A 19,248-nucleotide genomic window follows, 5' to 3' on the forward strand; every position below is an offset into this window, starting at 1 on the left:
AAAAAAAAGTCCAGATAGAAAATACATTGTTGGGACAATAGCAGGGTGACCTCATTTCTAATGCTTCCTATGTTCAGCTATGTCATTGTTTCCTACAAGGAAGCAGACTAGATTTCCTAGCTTTTCAGCTGCCCAGTTTTTGCAGATTTTTTTGCCTCATGTTGAACTTAGCTGGGAAAACACTGGTTTTTGAAGATTTTCATTTTTTTTTTTGGTCCCATGGTAAAAATGAGTCAAACACCTCTGGGCAGTGTGATACTGTTTACAGAAATAAAGTTAATTGAGAGAGTAAGAAAAAGTTGGCCTGGTAAATGTTAATGATGAACCCACATTTTTCTTTTTATGAGTATATCACTTATTCTTATACAGACTCAGTGACCTGAACAGGGAGACATTTGATTTCATAACTACCACAAAGCAGTTTGACCAAACTCTTATGACACTAGGACACAAGTCAAAGTTTTATAATTTAAAATTGTTGTTTACTCTGCCCTATATAGCATGACAGTCCAACTGTAACTAATTTCTTGCTGCTACTAAGCCATCCTTTTATTTATCTCTGCTCCCTCTTCAGCATGCAACCAAGCCTAGTTGCATCAGACCTTTTCTCTTCTCTTCACTTGTAGGATCTAATATCTCCTTGTTGTTCTCAACAGGTGATCCCACCGTCAGGTGCCTGGGATCTCATGTCAGATGAGTCATGAGCTTCAGTTTTCCCCTTTGTCCCAATTCAATGTACCTCCCCTTCATCTTTCTTTCAAGTCTCAAAAAAGTCCTCATTTCACCTTTTTATGTCTAAACTAAACCTTTCTTTCTGACCTCAGATTCCATCATGTCCCAACTCCAGAGACACTTTGCCACCATTCTAACCCCTCCTGGCTCTGAGCTCAAGTTCTCCTTTTAATCAGATCTCTTCTCCAGGCATTGCTCAGACTCACACTTTCTCCCAATATTCGCATACTTACTCTCTTATCCCGTGGCATGTGGACACTCTAGGGACACATTTCCTTTGAATCTAGTTGAAAAGTACTTCCTTTTTAATTAATGACTTGACTTCCTTGCTTGCCCAAAATTATTTAAGAGCTATATATGGGTCTTTTTTATTTTATCATAGAATATTCCCTAACTATCCAACTTAATTTCTAATCCCCAAATCAACCTTCCAATATCTAAATGTCTGATCTGTAGTCACTGCAGCTCAAGTTCATATCCCCACAATCCTCTGACATTTCAATTTTCCATAATTTTAAATCAACATATGCATGATGGTAATTTTACATAAAACACCTAGCTGAGTAATGATAGTAGTAAATAGACAATTTATTTTTTATTTGTTATTAACTCTACAATTTTAATATGCTATAGAAGCCTTCTTTGGTTTCTTCTGGTTTTTTTGTGTGTATAATCACCTTTGTAAGGTGACAGTTTTCTGTTCAATGTTCTTACACTTACTCTAAGAGCAAAGAATGTTGTTGGACATAATGATGTTTCAGCTCCCTCTAACCCTATAATTCAATGATTCCACGTTTCTTAGCACTTCATACTTAGGTCTAAATTTACATGATGAATAGATTCACATATCTCTCTCTCTCTCTCTCTATATATATATATATAAATATATATATATATGTGTGTGTGTGTGTGTGTATATATATATATATATATATATATATATATATATATATATATATATATATAGTGTGGGAGATGTACACTGGCAGGTTAATATACATGTCAATCATTTTTTTTTTGAGAAACTACACTAATCTGAAGATAAGTGGTTTGAGTATAAGAAGGTAGACATAAAAACTTATTCATGAAACAAAACTTCCTTTGATGATATTTAACAGATCTACAATTATTAGCACTATTTTTATACGACTTCAGTATATATGTTTATTTAATACAAACTACATCCTTTCAGTAAAGTGATGCATGAGTCCTATTTTGACCCCAAAGTCCAATACCTTCCAGTGCTTCTTTACATTGGAGGGCTGCCTCAGCTTCTTTTCATCCATAATTTCATTTAAAGGCTTCAAATGAGGTATATTTGATCTTAGAATCAGTGGAGCTCCATCTCAAAGGATATGGACAAGAAAATCTTCACCATGAGAGGAATATACTTGCCACTATCACATGTCTACCCCAATTTTTTTATATCCACCCTACCAGTAAAGGTATTTCAAAATGTTTTATTCAACATAAACTCACATGTATTTTTATAAAGTATTAATACTTTTAAAATATTAATTTCTTCATTGCTATTTCCCACAAAATGCATAAAGCAACCATATTAACATTGAGATGCAGATTTTTTTTTTTTACTGAAAGGCTCTTTAATAAAGCTAAACTTAGTCACTGAAGTATAATCTTAACTTTTATCAATTACGGCCTAATCTAATCCTTGTGTTCTCAGAAGGTTCATGTGTGAAATACTTTTTAAAGCTTTACTCTAATCTTTATCTAAGATCATTATATCTAAATTAACATTTAATGGAATTTCAGATTCAAACAGACATACAGTGTTTTCATCTCAGTAGACAGATTGCCTTCATCATCTACTTTTATCACTTTTTCTTTGTTTTCTTCCTCTCAGAACTGAGTCTTCATTCTTTGAAATTCTATTGTATTTCATAATCTGTATATCACAATTAAGGACTAAAAAATGTGGCCTTACACTGATGATAGTTATTCCTTAGCTTAGTCATGCTTCTCAACAAAATTAATTTCTAATTTAGAATGGAATTGATCTTATATGTTGATGTCTCTATAAGAACGAGTATATTATTAAGCTTGCAAAATATATTTAAACATATATAAATCATCAACAGTAACAGCAACTCATCAAATTATGAGCAAGTATCCACTTGTACTCCACAAATGTCAAATGCTGGGCAAATTTCAATGGTATGAGCCATAATGTTTTGACCAGAAAAGAGAGCAGCAGGAGTTTGGATCCTATAAAATGAACTTAATTTGGCAACCAATGAGGATTTTTCATGTTGGCTTTATAGAGGCAAAGAAAAACATGACATAGCTTGCTCTAGTAAGAAGCATAAATGCAAGTCTCCTTGCTTTGAATAGACACAAGTCTTTCCTTTCATAACTATATGGGTTTTCCTTTCATAACTATAAGGGCTCGGCATTGTTTCCTTGTCTGTCCCTGTACCTGTCCAGACTCAGAAGTGTGCTGGACCCCAAGAGATTCATTCAGGTCATTGAGGAAGGGGTGGTGGGAACACATCTGCTGAATGGAAGTAAAACAGAAACGGACCAGATGGCAGGAGTAATGAGGGTGAAGAGCAAAAGGTAAATTCCCCAAAGATCTAGAAATGGCATTACTACATCTGTTGAAGGAAAAGAGGACTAAAAAGGGAGCCAGCATGGTTTCCGGACATCTGAATGAGCTGGCTCAGTCAGGGGCTACTCTGGCGGGGTTAAATTTGGAGTTGAAACTGAGGAGGAATGAAACAGAAAGAAAGGTATGACCATTTTGCCTAATTTCTTCTACAAGATCATTTCTTCATCTTTGGAAACTACAAGTATTTATCAGCAATTAATATGTTTCTGATTCCCATCAGCATAAACTTTGTAAAAAATCTTCTTTAAAAAGGCCCAACAACAAAAAACTCTTGCCTTCATTAAAGCCTGTTACAGGGCTATGATTTTTAAAAGAGAAAGAAAATAGCATATTTATTTTGCCAGTCTGCAAAAATGAAATGAAAACATTCAGAGATTCTAAAGATATTAAAAGATTATTGGTTGTGCATCATTTACTTGGTATAGAAATGACAGGAAACAAGCACTTTCTTAGTTATTTTATATATAAAATTAGGTCACTGAAGTAAAAGGCATCAGATATCTTTTTTATAATACATTATTTAGAACATGCAAAAATAAAATCATTTGCTCTCTTTTCCCTATCACTAGGAAATTGCTAACTTTGATGACCAATATTATTTTACAGAGGAAAGTAAAATAATTTGAACATGTATTTTTATATGTATATATATGCGGGAAGAAAGACAATTCTCAGCAAAAGTAGAGAAGACATAAGTCAAAGCAATAATCTCACTGTTCATTTATTCCTAAAATTTGGATTGTAAAAACTTAAAGCAATGTAAAAAATGTTTTCTATTTTTTCTCTGTTCTTTTTATATAATAGGAATGAAAAAAAATGCTGTCTTACCTTGAAAAATATGCTTGCAAAAAGGGTTTGAACCAGCATGCATTATTCCAGAAACTACTAAAAGTGGAAATGAACAAATTGACTGACAAATGGGGGTGGGCAATCAAAGTTACAGAGATAAAGGTTACCTGCTGCCTGCTTTATTTAGAGAAATGGGGTTATCAGCAAGGATAGTGAATTTACTAATGATGAGTACACACATACACACATGAATCAGTTGGCCCAAGTTTTCCTGAAACCTTGTAAAATTAACCTCTGATACTATTTATTTAAAAGGATTCCTTATCTTAAAAAAAAAAGCAATGACATATCATTCTCTTGTGATTTGAGTCTACTGAATTTTATAGTTTATCTTAGGGCTCCCTAGAGAAAATACTAAAATTTGCAATAACTACAATTTAATGGAAAGTGCAAACTGAAAATATTTTCTAATGTTAAATTTTTCCTAATTCAATATTGAACAGAGAGATTATGGATAGAATTTGAAGGATTCCTCCAATATCTGATGCTGGACCTATATATTCACTAGTATGTTTTCATGTTCTTAGATTTCTCCCTAAATATAGGACTTCCTGTCCTGCCAAACTAGAAATTCTTCTACAAAAGATATAGCTGAATAATATAGTGGGGCCAGAAAAACATGATATTTTTAAGAAATATGTTCCTCATAATAAGAGGAGCTGATATTTATAAAGCATTCATGATATACGAAACATTAGTTTAAGAACTTCATATCTATATTATTTAATCACACAACAATCCTATATTCTTCATTTTAATCTTCATACTATGATCATCCATATTCTGTAGAAGAAACAGACTGAGAGGGGTTAAGTAACTCTTTTGGGTTCACATAGCTAGAAAGTTACAGAGGTAAATGTGAAGCCAGGCAGTGTGACTTAGGAGCCTAGGTTTAACAATAATGTTATACTGTCTGCCAATTGGAACAGCCTTGATATTTCAAAAATACAGTTTCATTGTTCTGACTCTTTCACTTGTGAACATAGGTAGTATTCTCCAATGCATGAAAATTTTGTGTATATGTTAATTCAGTCAATATTTATTATATTCACAGCTATACAATAAATCCATACAATGAAAATGAAGGTTTCAAAATTAGCTAAATTTCCTAAAGTTGGAAATGGTTTAAGGACTTAATCTTAGGAAATTTATTTTTTCAATTTTAATTTAGCTGCATAGTAATGCCACTCTCCTCTGACTCTGCCTTATATTACTCTGAACAAGTTGTTCTCAAAGAGTGATTCTCTGACCAGTGACCAGCAGTTCAACATTATGCAGGAACTTGTTAAAAATGCAGATTTTCAGGAGCCACACCTGAATTCTTGTACATCACACAGATTCTTGTACATCACCCCCAGAGTGATATACAAGAAGATGGATTCAACAAGCCGGCCAAAGTATTGCAAATGTGTACTAAAGTTTGATGATTTCTGACTTAAACAGGGCGGGAATCTGCCATTTCCTCAGCCTTGTGTTAAGTGGTACTTCAGGAAATGAGGAAATTGGGTCACGGTCCAGCAGAGATGTCCTGAGCGAGAAGTGAGATGCAAAGTGAAGAAAAAAGAATTCACTCAGGATCAGGAAATGAGCCACCAGCAGTGAGGTGTTCAATTCAATGATGTCCCTCCCAAGAACTCTAAAGATATTGTGAGACACACTGAGTTTACCAGATTCTGTAGGATAGGTGTTTGAGACAAGTTTATAAATAATAAATGATGGTGTGACCAATCATAGTAAATAGTATGAGGATTTGAGGAGTAATACATAATATCTAATAGACATTCAGGAAATTCTCTTTTTGGAGAACTATTTAGATTAAGCATAAATAAAAATAATTATCAATTTCCTTTTAGTTTCATTTAAAAAAACACCTAATCCTTTTGGAAACAATTTTGTACACAGAGAGTCTTTGAATTTAGAAATCACTGAGAGTAGAAGTAATTCACACATGGTAAGTGGCTTCTTTTGCTTGGTTTAAATTTATACAATTTAATATTTATAGAATTATCAGTCTTTAAAAAAAATGTATTGTCAATGATGTGTTTTGAAATAGCCCAAAATGGTTGTGCCAGTCAGCAGCTAAGGAATCTAGTGACAGGTTTGCCTAGGGGACTACTTCTAGGCTGGGGACAGAGATGGTTAAGAAGCTAGTGTTGTTCTTCAGTGGGCTTTGGGGATGAAAAGCAACATATTTCATCAGAGCTATTTATAAGTATTGATAAGAGGTAGGAAAGGGGAAGTAGGTAAACAGTCAAAACCAACAGTAATATATATGGAAGCTAAAATATGCTATATTGTAGAAGTAGACTCCTACTATATTGATTAGAATCCATACTATCTTTTCATAACTGTCCCTTGAATTTCATCTGGAGAATCAAATAAAAATATGCAACTCAAACTGATTCTGCTCCCCTCTCAATATATCATCTTCTAGAAGAGCTGGACTCCACCCTACTCCCCCTTACCCAGTCATTCCCAGGGTTGGCTCATGACTCTGGTCTAGAAAACAAGATCATTCTATTTTGCAGTGGTAGTGTTTAGTTCAGACATTCAGGGATAAAAATGCAATGCAGTTACCAATAGGACTTCTGAAAATCAGGCTTAGGGTTTTATTTTAACTACTGATGGGACTAAAGATTTTTTTCTCCTGAATTGGAGCTGTGAGGTGTAATGCCTAGAGCTTGTGTTTACCATTTTAACATTGTAAGGGGATAGTCAATCTGAGAACAGAGCCAAGAACAGGAGAGAACATGCAGGTCAATAAACAGGTCGTGATTGCTATTGAGTCCTTGGGTGTAGCCATACCTGAAGTTAGAACTGTCATAGCACATTTTAATTTTGTGTAAAAAATATTTCCTTATTGCTGAAGCCACTTCAAGTTGTATCTTTGAGAATAAAAGAAATCTAACTTATATGTGAGTTTGAGAATAGCAGCAAAACCATTGACAGTTTAAGAAAACATCTAATATTGGGCTCCAAGAAATGTGGGAAGAAGACTGTTTTTGCTCAAAATAAGCTATGTGAGTGGAAAGCCATAGAGTTTTGAGCACAGATTTCTGTGTTTGCTCATTAGGAATTCTTGAATACTCTGTTCACACTGGCATATCCATTTTGGGGCTACGTGGAAAATATCTATATCCCAACTCTGTATTATCCACACCTAAAAATCAAATCCTCTTGTTCTGAAAGTCAGATTAGTATTTGATAGTTTATAATTTGATCCCAAGAACTTAAACGCCACAGCTGTAGAAAAGGGAATCCTAACATCGGTAACTCCCATGAAACTCTCTGTCTGTCCCCCCACCCACTTCTGCTGATTTTCACAGTTCCACTGCACTGCTGGCTGCCTTCAGCAAGTACCTGCAGTTCTCCACCTATATGCTTTATGTGGCATCCTCACTCAAGCGTGGGGCAGGCCTAGACAGAGAGTTAATGACCCCTGGAAGCAATCCTCAACGGATGATGGAAGGGAACAAGAGGATACATGTCCCAGCTGCCTCACTGTTGGAGTGGGATGACTCTGAAACACGTTATATTCCACTGCTCCAAGGTTCCTAATAGGCTTTAGCCCCAGTTGTCAACAATCCAATTACCAGTTTCTTAACTCATCCTTTTTTTACTGCTTTCCCTTCTGTGTCTCACTTTCCTATCTATGTCCCTACTGTGGCTCCTGAGATCACCTCCAAAGTTAACTTCTTACTCTCAAATCCTTGACTGTGCATCTGATTCTGTTACTATGTTGGTAACCAAAATAAATGAAGATATATGGAATAAAAAAAAAGTAATAGGAGGCATAACAACAAAGTTTATGGTAAGAAAAGCCTGTAAACCTAATTAAAAATGGAAAGTTCAGAAGCTAGTTCAAACATAGACAAGTATGTCTTTTAAATGAAAATACCCACTTAGAAGAGCTTCAAAGAGCATGCACCCAAGTACATAACCATCCACTTTTTAATAAATAAACAATTTTTCCAATTCTGAGAGTCAATATAATTGCATTTTTCCAATATATGGCATTCATATATTCTGTGTTCTGCCATAGTTCTGCAAGTTGGTTTCTGTAGATTATGAGCAGATACTCAAGGAAACTGACTTTTTATCTTTGTAAAAACATCCAATAATATCTTCTGTAGTAGAACAATATGCTTTTTCAAGTGGATAATAACAGAAGAGTTACAATAAACTTAGATAAACTTTGCTATCTGAAATCTGGAAAGAAACTGTCAAGAAAACTCAGCCAGAAATTTAATAACTTGTGAACCATAACTTGTTTCCAGTAACTAGTTCTGCTGGTAATTATCTGCTATAGGAACAAAAAGATCAGGGCCTGCTGAATTCCCAATTTCTAGAAAGTAGGAAAGAAAAATCCCAGAGGAATAAAAAAGCCCTGAAGTATCTATGCTTGAAATAAGCAGAGATTTGAATACCTTTTCTCAGGAATAGTAGGTCAAATCCTAGGTGGAAAACATTCATCATGGGTTAATAATAGAGCTAGTAACAGGCAGAAAAAATGTATCAGACAGGAACAAATTGTGTGTAGGAAAAGAATCTTAATTGAGCAACGAGATATTATCTAGCAAAATTCTCTCCCACCCCATTCCTAAACACTTTAATATTTTACTTTAATTTCAAAATAAGGACAAATACCATATCTCTGTCCTCTAAACAAATGATAAGCATATTAATAAAATCTAGTTTCAACAGCAATGACCATTACACTTCCACTTTGTCATCCCATTACATTTTTTTACTCTCTGCTCTCTCTTTAAATGGGCACATTGATTTGAAATTCAGTGAAACTCTTATTAAAATTATTTTTGGAGGCTATCCAGAGAGCAGAAAAAGAGAGAATGACCTGTGAGTGGTCTAGAATATGCTGAATACATGGATGCTGACTCACTATGTCTGAGCACAGCTGCCCCTGATCTGTAGCTGATGTACATCATTCCTGGAACTTGGATGACACATCTGTCCCCTAAAAGAAATAGGAAAATGTTAAGCTTCTAAGGTCTACATGATTGTTTCTTTCAGTGATCAACAATAAAATACTAAGACTTGCCCTAGTGATTGGCCCTAACCCCAGGATGATTCAGGGCAAGGTTCCAAGCTGAGACTCTGCCTTCTTACAGTGACTGCACTGAAAACCCAGTGTGTGTCTAATAAGTTGGTTGGATCAGCCTCATTCCATATCACGCATTATGTGTACACATGATAGAAAAGATGAAAGACTTCCTATCTAAGTTAGAAATAGAGGCACATATTTCACCTAATTCATATAGGTTCTGTTGAAAGTAAAAGGTAAATATTTCTTTTTTTCACTTTCATAAATTATATTGTAGCACTGCTATTAACTCAATGCAATAAATGCACACACATACATACATATATACACACATGGAAGATTTTAATCCAAAACTAAATCCTTTAAGGGGAAGAAGAAGAGATGGTATCAAAGTATAGAAAAAACGTTTTTAAAGCTAGTTAAAAAGAAGTTATGGGGTAATTACAGGCTATTATAAATTAGCTCTCTTTTAAAGGACACAAGGCATAAAAAGTTATAGGTAATTTAATGTAATTGCTCATGATTGAATTTATACTTTTTAAGATTGAGCAATTCATACTCAGTGTGTTTTATCTTTGGTTCAAAAGCAATTGGAATTTTTCTCTCATTTAAAAATCTAGAAAATGAGTTGCAAAATGTTGTTTTCCCAAACCATTATCTCTAGGGGAAGAAATCATAATAAAATCCCTGGCCCAATGGTGGTTCAAAATATTATACATCTGGAATTTTTTTTTTTTTTTTTGAGAGAGCATCTCTCATATTTATTGATCAAATGGTTGTTAACAACAATAAAATTCAGTATAGGGGGGTCAATGCTCAATGTACAATCATTAATCCATCTCAAGCCTAATTCTCGTCAGTCTCCAATCTTCTGAAGCATAACGAACAAGTTCTTACATGGTGAACGAATTCTTACATAGTGAATAAATTCTTACATGGTGAACAGTACAAGGGCATTCATCACAGAAACTTTCGGATTTGATCATGCAATATGACCTATAAACAATCAGGTCAAATATGAATATTCGTTTGATTTTTGTACTTGATTTATATGTTGATCCCACATTTCTCCTATTATTATTATTATTTTTATTTTTAATAAAATGCTGAAGTGGTAGGTAGATGCAAGATAAAGGTAGAAAACATAGTTTAGTGCTGTAAGAAGGCAAATGTAGATGATCAGATGATCAGGTGTGTGCCTATGGACTAAGTATTAATCCAGGCTAGACAAGGGCAGCAAGACATCCACGGATGCAGAAGATTTCTCTCAAAGCAGGGGGGGTGAGGTTCTGAGCCTCACCTCTGTTGATCCCCAAATTCTCACCTGATGGCCCCCCTGCGACTGTGCCTGTCTTAGGTTGTTCCTCCCTTGAGGAATCTTACCCGTCTCTGGCTAACCAGTCATCTTCCGGGGCCATACAGGGAAATGTAAAGTTGGTAAGTGAGAGAGAAGCCATATTGTTTGCAAAGGTTAGCTTTTTACTTATTTGCAGATTTATGCCTTGTGGCTTCTATGCCCAGCACTTGTCTCGAGGTATCTTTACCACCTGGAGGAATTATGATACTCGGTAAATTCGATATGAGGCACGAATTCTATTTAAGGGTTGTAATTAGGAAGGAAGAAGAAAAGCTATAGATGTAGCATATGAAGGAAACATGGGAGGATCGATTATTTCTTTGACATATCTTCTTGTATAGTACCTTACGTATGTATAGGTTTTAAACTACTAACTAATTTGCACACACATATTAACATAATAGGAATACGGTGACATAAACAAAGCAAATCTATAATTACCATCCATCTCCAGTGAAGCCAAGAAAACCATTTAGGCACCCTAGGCATTTGTGAAAATTTATCTATGATATGATGGATATTGTCCAACTGTACTTGAACCATCAGACAAATTAAAGCAGCCCATTTCTGGGATCTGTTCACATCCCATATGTTCTTTTAACCATAGATAGTCTATAGTCATGAGATTTTGGAGTGCTACAACTTGCACCCCTCCCAACTCCTGGTTGAGTTCCAACAGTACAGATCAGGTCAAATTCGTTGTCTCACTGTATGCACATGCCAGCCTAGACATCTCCCTCCTCATTCCTATGGCAAGTCCAGGAGACGGTGGGCTGGATGCAGCCACAACCGCAGCATCGTCCGGATCCCTGTGGAGGCTTTTTGATGATCATCCCCCGGCACAAGTCCTCCAGAGAGTGCTGATGCCGGAAGCTCCTCCTCATATCGTATCTTAGTTCATTTTCTGGGTATCCAAGCTAGGCCTTGATCTTTTGCATAGAAACAAACAGACCCTTTGCCCACACTTTGACATGCCCTCTATACCACTGTGCAGAACTCATTGGAGGTCAGCACACAGTAACTGCTTTTTTTTTTTTTTTTTTTTAATAAAGAGAAAGGAATATTATCAGAAAAGAGTACCTCCATAGCTGATCATCTGACACCCTTTAAGTGATCAACATTAAAGATATTTAAAGCATGCGTTGATCTTTGATTTACCAATAGTTTTATCCTGTTAAGGAGTAATCCCCCTTTTCTTTCGTTCTTTCTTTTTTTTTTTTTTTAATTTTTAATCTACACTTACATGAAGAATACTATGTTTACTATGCTCTCCCCTATATCAGGTCCCCCCTAACAACCACATTACGGTTACTGTCCATCAGCTTAGCAAAATGTTGTAGAGTCACTACTTGTCCTCTCTGTGTTGTGCAACCCACCCTCCCCTTTCTCCCTTCCCCCATGCATGCTAATCTTAATACCCCCCTTCTTCTTCTCCCCCCTTATACCTCCCTGCCCACCCATCCTCCCCAGTTCCTTTCCCTTTGGTACCTGTTAGTCCATTTTTGGGTTCTGTAATTCCGCTGCTGTTTTGTTCCTTCAGTTTTTCCTTTGTTCCTATACTCCTCAGATGAGTGAAATCATTTGGTATTTCTCTTTCTCCGCTTGGCTTATTTCACTGAGCATAATACTCTCCAGCTCCATCCATGTTGCTGCAAATGGTTGGATTTTTCCACTTCTTATGGCTGAGTAGTATTCCATTGTGTATATGTACCACATTTTCTTTATCCATTCATCTACCGATGGACATTTAGGTTGCTTCCAATTCTTGGCTATTGTAAATAGTGCTGCGATAAACATAGGAGTGCATCTGTCTTTCTCAAACTTGATTGCTGCGTTCTTAGGGTAAATTCCTAGGAGTGGAATTCCTGGGTCAAATGGTAGGTCTGTTTTGAGCATTTTGATGCACCTCCATACTGCTTTCCACAATGGTTGAACTAATTTACATTCCCACCAGCAGTGTAGGAGGGTTCCCCTTTCTCCACAGCCTCGCCAACATTTGTTGTTGTTTGTCTTTTGGATGGCAGCTATCCTTACTGGTGTGAGGTGATACCTCATTGTAGTTTTAATTTGCATTTCTCTGATAATTAGCGATGTGGAGCATCTTTTCATGTGTCTCTTGGCCATCTGTATTTCTTTTTTGGAGAACTGTCTGTTCAGTTCCTCTGCCCATTTTTTAATTGGGTTATTTGTTTTTTGTTTGTTGAGGTGTGTGAGCTCTTTATATATTCTGGACGTCAAGCCTTTATCGGATGTGTCATTTTCAAATATATTCTCCCATACTGTAGGGTTCCTTTTTGTTCTATTGATGGTGTCTTTTGCTGTACAGAAGCTTTTCAGCTTAATGTAGTCCCACTTGCTCATTTTTGCTGTTGTTTTCCTTGCCAGGGGAGAAATGTTCAAGAAGAGATCACTCATGTTTATGTCTAAGAGGTTTTTGCCTATGTTTTTTTCCAAGAGTTTAATGGTTTCATGACTTAAATTCAGGTCTTTGATCCATTTTGAGTTTACCTTTGTATATGGGGTTAGACAATGGTCCAGTTTCATTCTCCTACATGTAGCTGTCCAGTTTTGCCAGCACCATCTGTTGAAGAGACTGTCATTTTGCCATTGTATGTCCATGGCTCCTTTATCAAATATTAATTGACCATATATGTTTGGGTTAATTTCTGGGGTCTCTAATCTGTTCCACTGGTCTGTGGCTCTGTTCTTGTGTCAGTACCAAATTGTCTTGATTACTATGGCTTTGTAGTAGAGCTTGAAGTTGGGGAGTGAGATCCCCCCTACTTTATTCTTCTTTTTCAGGATTGCTTTGGCTATTCGGGGTCTTTGGTGTTTCCATATGAATTTTTAAATTATTTGTTCCAATTCATTGAAGAATGTTGCTGGTAATTTGAGAGGGATTGCATCAAATCTGTATATTGCTTTGGGCAGGATGGCCATTTTGACGATATTAATTCTTCCTAGCCATGAGCAGAGGATGAGTTTCCATTTGTTAGTGTCCCCTTTAATTTCTCTTAAGAGTGACTTGTAGTTTTCAGAGTATAAGTCTTTCACTTCTTTGGTTAGGTTTATTCCTAGGTATTTTATTCTTTTTGATGCAATGGTGAATGGAATTGTTTTCCTGATTTCTCTTTCTATTGATTCGTTGTTAGTGTATAGGAAAGCTACAGATTTCTGTGTGTTAATTTTGTATCCTGCAACTTTGCTGTATTCCGATATCAGTTCTAGTAGTTTTGGAGTGGAGTCTTTAGGGTTTTTTATGTACAGTATCATATCATCTGCAAATAGTGACAATTTAACTTCTTCTTTACCAATCTGGATTCCTTGTATTTCTTTGTTTTGTCTGATTGCCGTGGCTAGGACCTCCAGTACTATGTTAAATAACAGTGGGGAGAGTGGGCATCCCTGTCTGGTTCCCTATCTCAGTGGAAATGCTTTCAGCTTCTCGCTGTTCAGTATAATGCTGGCTGTGGGTTTATCATATATGGCCTTTATTATGTTGAGGTACTTGCCTCTATTCCCATTTTGCTGAGAGTTTTTATCATGAATGGATGTTGAATTTTGTCAAATGCTTTTTCAGCATCTATGGAGATGATCATGTGGTTTTTGTCTTTCTTTTTGTTGATGTGGTGGATGATGTTGATGGATTTTCGAATGTTGTACCATCCTTGCATCCCTGGGATGAACCCCACTTGGTCATGGTGTATGATCCTTTTGATATACTGTTGAATTCTGTTTGCTAATATTTTATTGAGTATTTTTGCATCTACATTCATCAGGGATATTGGTCTGTAATTTTCTTTTTTGGTGGGGTCTTTGCCTGGTTTTGGTATTAGGGTGATGTTGGCCTCATAGAATGAGTTTGGGAGTATTCCTTCTTCTTCTATTTTGTGGAACACTTTAAGGAGAATGGGTATTATGTCTTCTCTGTGTGTCTGATAAAATTCCGAGGTAAATCCGTCCGGCCCTGGGGTTTTGTTCTTGGGTAGTTTTTTGATTACTGTTTCAATTTCTTTGCTTGTAATTGGTTTGTTTAACTTTTGTGTTTCTTCCTTGGTCAGTCTTGGGAGGTTGTATTTTTCTAGGAAGTTGTCCATTTCTTCTAGGTTTTCCAGCTTGTTGGCATATAGGTTTTCATAGTAGTCTTTAATAATTCTTTGTATTTCTGTGGAGTCTGTCGTGATTTTTCCATTCTCATTTCTGATTATGTTGATTTGTGTTGACTCTCTTTTTCTCTTAATAAGTTTGGCTAGAGGCTTATCTATTTTGTTTATTTTCTCAAAGAACCAGCTCTTGGTTTCATTGATTTTTGCTATTGTTTTATTCTTCTCAATTTTGTTTATTTCTTCTCTGATCTTTATTATGTCCCTCCTTCTGCTGACTTTAGGCCTCCTTTGTTCTTCTTTTTCCAGTTTTAATAATTGTGATGTTAGACTATTCATTTGGGATTGTTCTTTCTTCTTCAAGTGTGCCTGGATTGCTATATACTTTCCTCTTAAGACTGCTTTCGCTGCATCCCACAGAAGTTGGGGCTTAGTGTTGTTGTTGTCATTTGTTTCTATATATTCCTTGATCTCTATTTTGATTTGTTCATTGATCCATTGATTATTTAGTAGCATGTTGTTAAGCCTCCATGTGTTTGTGAGCCTTTTTGTTTTCTTTGTAGAATTTATTTCTACTTTCATACCTTTGTGGTCTGAAAAATTGGTTGGTAGAATTTCAGTATTTTGGAATTTACTGAGGCTCTTTTTGTGAGCTAGTATGTGGTCTATTCTGGAGAATGTTCCATGTGCACTTGAGAAGAATGTATATCCTGTTGCTTTTGGATGTAGAGTTCTATAGATGTCTATTAGGTCCATCTGTTCTAGTGTGTTGTTCAGTGCCTGTGTGTCTTTACTTATTTTCTGCCCGGTGGATCTATCCTTTGGGGTGAGTGGTGTGTTGAAGTCTCCTACAATGAATGCATTTCAGTCTATTTCCCTCTTTAGTTCTGTTAGTATTTGCTTCACATATGCTGGTGCTCCTGTATTGGGTGCATATATATTTAGAATGGTTATATCCTCTTGTTGGACTGAGCCCTTTATCATTATGTAGTGGCCTTCTTTATCTCTTGTTACTTTCTTTGTTTTGAAGTCTATTTTGTCTGATATTAGTACTGCAACCCCTGCTTTCTTCTCACTGTTGTTTGCCTGAAATATGTTTTTCCATCCTTTGACTTTTAGTCTATGCTTATCTTTGGGCTTAAGGTGAGTTTCTTGTAAGCAGCATATAGATGGGTCTTGCTTTTTTATCCATTCTATTACTCTATGTCTTTTGATTGGTGCATTAAGTCCATTTACATTTAGGGTGACTATTGAAAGATATGTAGTTATTGCCATTGCAGGCTTTAGATTCGTGGTTACCAAAGGTTCAAGGTTAGCTTCTTTAGTATCTTACTGCCTAACTTAGCTCGCTTATTGAGCTGTTATATACACTGTCTGGAGATTCTTTTCTTCTCTCCCTTCTTATTCCTCCTCCTCCATTCTTCATATATTGTGTGTTTTGTTCTGTGCTCTTTTTAGGGGTGCTCCCATCTAGAGCAGTCCCTGTAGGATGCCCTGTAGAGGTGGTTTGTGGGAAGCAAATTCCCTCAGCTTTTGCTTGTCTGGGAATTGTTTAATCCCACCATCATATTTAAATGATAGTCGTGCTGGATACAGTATCCTTGGTTCAAGGCCCTTCTGTTTCATTGCATTAAGTATATCATGCCATTCTCTTCTGGCCTGTAGGGTTTCTGTTGAGAAGTCTGATGTTAGCCTGATTGGTTTTCCTTTATAGGTGACCTTTTTCTCTCTAGCTGCCTTTAAAACTCTTTCCTTGACCTTGATCCTTGCCATTTTAATTACTATGTGTCTTGGTGTTGTCCTCCTTGGATCCTTTCTGTTGGGGGTTCTGTGTAATTCCATGGTCTGTTCGATTATTTCCTCCCCCAGTTTGGGGAAGTTTTCAGCAATTATTTCTTCAAAGACACCTTCTATCCCTTTTCCTCTTTTTTCCTCTTCTGGTATCCCTATAATACGAATATTATTCCTTTTGTATTGGTCACATATTTCTCTTAGTGTTGTTTCATTCCTGGAGATCCTTTTATCTCTCTCTATGTCAGCTTCTATACGTTCCTGTTCTCTGGCTTCTATTCCTTCAATGGCCTCTTGCATCTTATCCATTCTGCTTATAAATCCTTCCAGGGATTGTTTCACTTCTGTGATCTCTTTCCTGACATCTGTGATCTCCTTCCGGACTTCATCCCACTGCTGTTGCATTTTTCTCTGCATCTCATCCCATTGCTCTTGCATTTTTCTCTGCATCTCTGTCCGCATGTTCATGATTTTTATTTTGAATTCTTTTTCAGGAGGACTAGTTAGGTCTGTCTCCTTCTCAGGTGTTGTCTCTGTGATCTTTGTCTGCCTGTAGTTTTGCCTTTTCATGGTGATAGAGATAGTTTGCAGAGCTGGTACGAGTGACCGCTGGAAGAGCTTCCCTTCTTGTTGGTTTGTAGCCTTTTCCTGGGAGAATAGCGACCTCTAGTGGCTTGTGCTGGGCAGCTGTGCGCAGACAGGGCTTCTGCTTCCTGCCCAGTTGCTTTGGGGTTTATCTCCGCTGTTGCTGTGAGCTTGGCCTGGCTGAGGTTGTTCCTCCAAAATGGTGGAGCCCTGTTGGAGGGGGAGTGGCCAGGAGGCTATTTATCTCCATAAGGGGTCTCTGTGCTCCCTGCTGCCCAGGGGGTTAGAGTGCCCAGAGATCCCCAGATTCCCTGCCTCTGGTCTAAGTGACCTGTCCTGCCCCTTTAAGACTTCCAAAAAGCACTCTCCAAACCAAAACAACAACAGCAACAATGAGAGAGGGAACAGAAAGAAAGAAAAAGAAAAAAAAAAAGGAAAAAAGAAGCGTTTTTTTTTTCTTTTTTTTGTCCTCAGGTGCCCGTCCCAGGCACCCGCTCACTGGTCCTGCTGCCCTGTCTCCCTAGCACCAGGGTCCCTGTCCTTTCAAGGCTTCCAAAAAGCACCCACCCACCGGTCCCGCAGGGGAGGAATGCTCGATATTCTTTGTCCTCAGGCACTGGTCCCAGGCACCCGCTCACCAGTCCCACCGCCCTGCCTCCCTAGCACCGGGGTCCCTGTCCCTTTTAGGCTTCCAAAAAGCACTCGCAGAAAAGAGAAAAAAAAAAGGGGAAAAACGCGCGATTTCCTCTGTCCTCAAGTGCCGGTCTCAGGCACCCGCCCACCGGTCCCGCAGGGAAAAACGTGGGATATTCTTTGTCCTCAGGCGCCGGTCCCAGGCACCCACTCACCAGTCCCGCCACCCTGCCTCCCTAGCACTGGGGTCCCTGTCCCTTTAAGGCTTCCAAAAAACGCTCGCCAAAAAGAGAAAAAAAAAAAGGGGAAAAACGCGCGATTTCCTCTTTCCTCAGGCACCAGTCTCAGGCACCCGCCCGCCGGTCCCGCAGGGAGAAACGCGGGATATTCTTTGTCCTCAGGCGCTGGTCCCAGGCACCTGCTCACCGGTCCCGCCACTCTGCCTCCCTAGCAACGGGGGCCCGTCCCTTTAAGGCTTCCAAAAAGCGCTCGCCAAAAAAAAAAAACCGCTCTGATTTCTTTCCACCCGCCGGGAGCCGGGGGGAGGGGCGCTCGGGTCCTGCCGGGCCGGGGCTTGTATCTTACCCCCTTCGCAAGGCGCTGGGTTCTTGCAGGTGTGGATGTGGTCTGGATGTTGTCCTGTGTCCTGTGGTCTCTATTTTAGGAAGATTTTTCTTTATTATATTTTCATAGCTCTATGTGTTTTTGGGAGGAGATTTCCACTGCTCTACTCACGCCGCCATCCTGGCTCCGCCCACATCTGGAATTTTTAATTCAAATGTTGGGGTGAGAAATTGATGTATTATTTTCAAACTAAGACATCTGGCCTATACAAGATATAATCAGGTTTATTCTGGAGATGTTGAAAACTTAAAAAAATGTTTTATTGTCACACACATGTTAGTTTCAGCATACTTAGTTCAAGAAATCTCTAGTTTCATCAGAAATTAGGGCCTTGTTATAAAATTAATTCTACCACTTCTCAATGAAATGCTATCACATAATGCTTAGTTTCACTTAGCATGCAAATTTTCTCAAAAGCAAGAGCCATATGGAGAACAAGGGCTTTAGGAGGTCACCATCTTTTAATTTTTTTCAGGATACCTTTGACAAAGATCTATGTGAATATATTTTCATAAAATTTATCTTGTTTAACTTATATGCTTCTTTTTAATACTCCTAATAATTTCCTTTCTAACATGGTTATCAAGATGCTCAGAAATGTTCTTGCTCTCAGTGATAGTCTCAGCTTCCTCCCCTACCACACCAAACTCAGATATTTCCCATTTTTCTTGTTTTAATGGTGCTCTTAGTATTGTGATATGTACTACCGCATATCCTCTTGGAAAAAATATGAAGTTTATTTGCTGTTGATGAATTCATTGATTATCTCCTCATTGTCATACATTGGACATATATTGATATCTTGTGTTTGTTTGTTTTTTCTGCAGCATTTCTCTTTACCTTCTCATTCTGTAGCTCTTCTCTCCCCTAGTTTTACTCTTCA

This window comes from Manis javanica, chromosome 1 (genome assembly GCF_040802235.1).
Source record: "Manis javanica isolate MJ-LG chromosome 1, MJ_LKY, whole genome shotgun sequence".
Classification (NCBI taxonomy): Eukaryota; Metazoa; Chordata; class Mammalia; order Pholidota; family Manidae; genus Manis; species Manis javanica.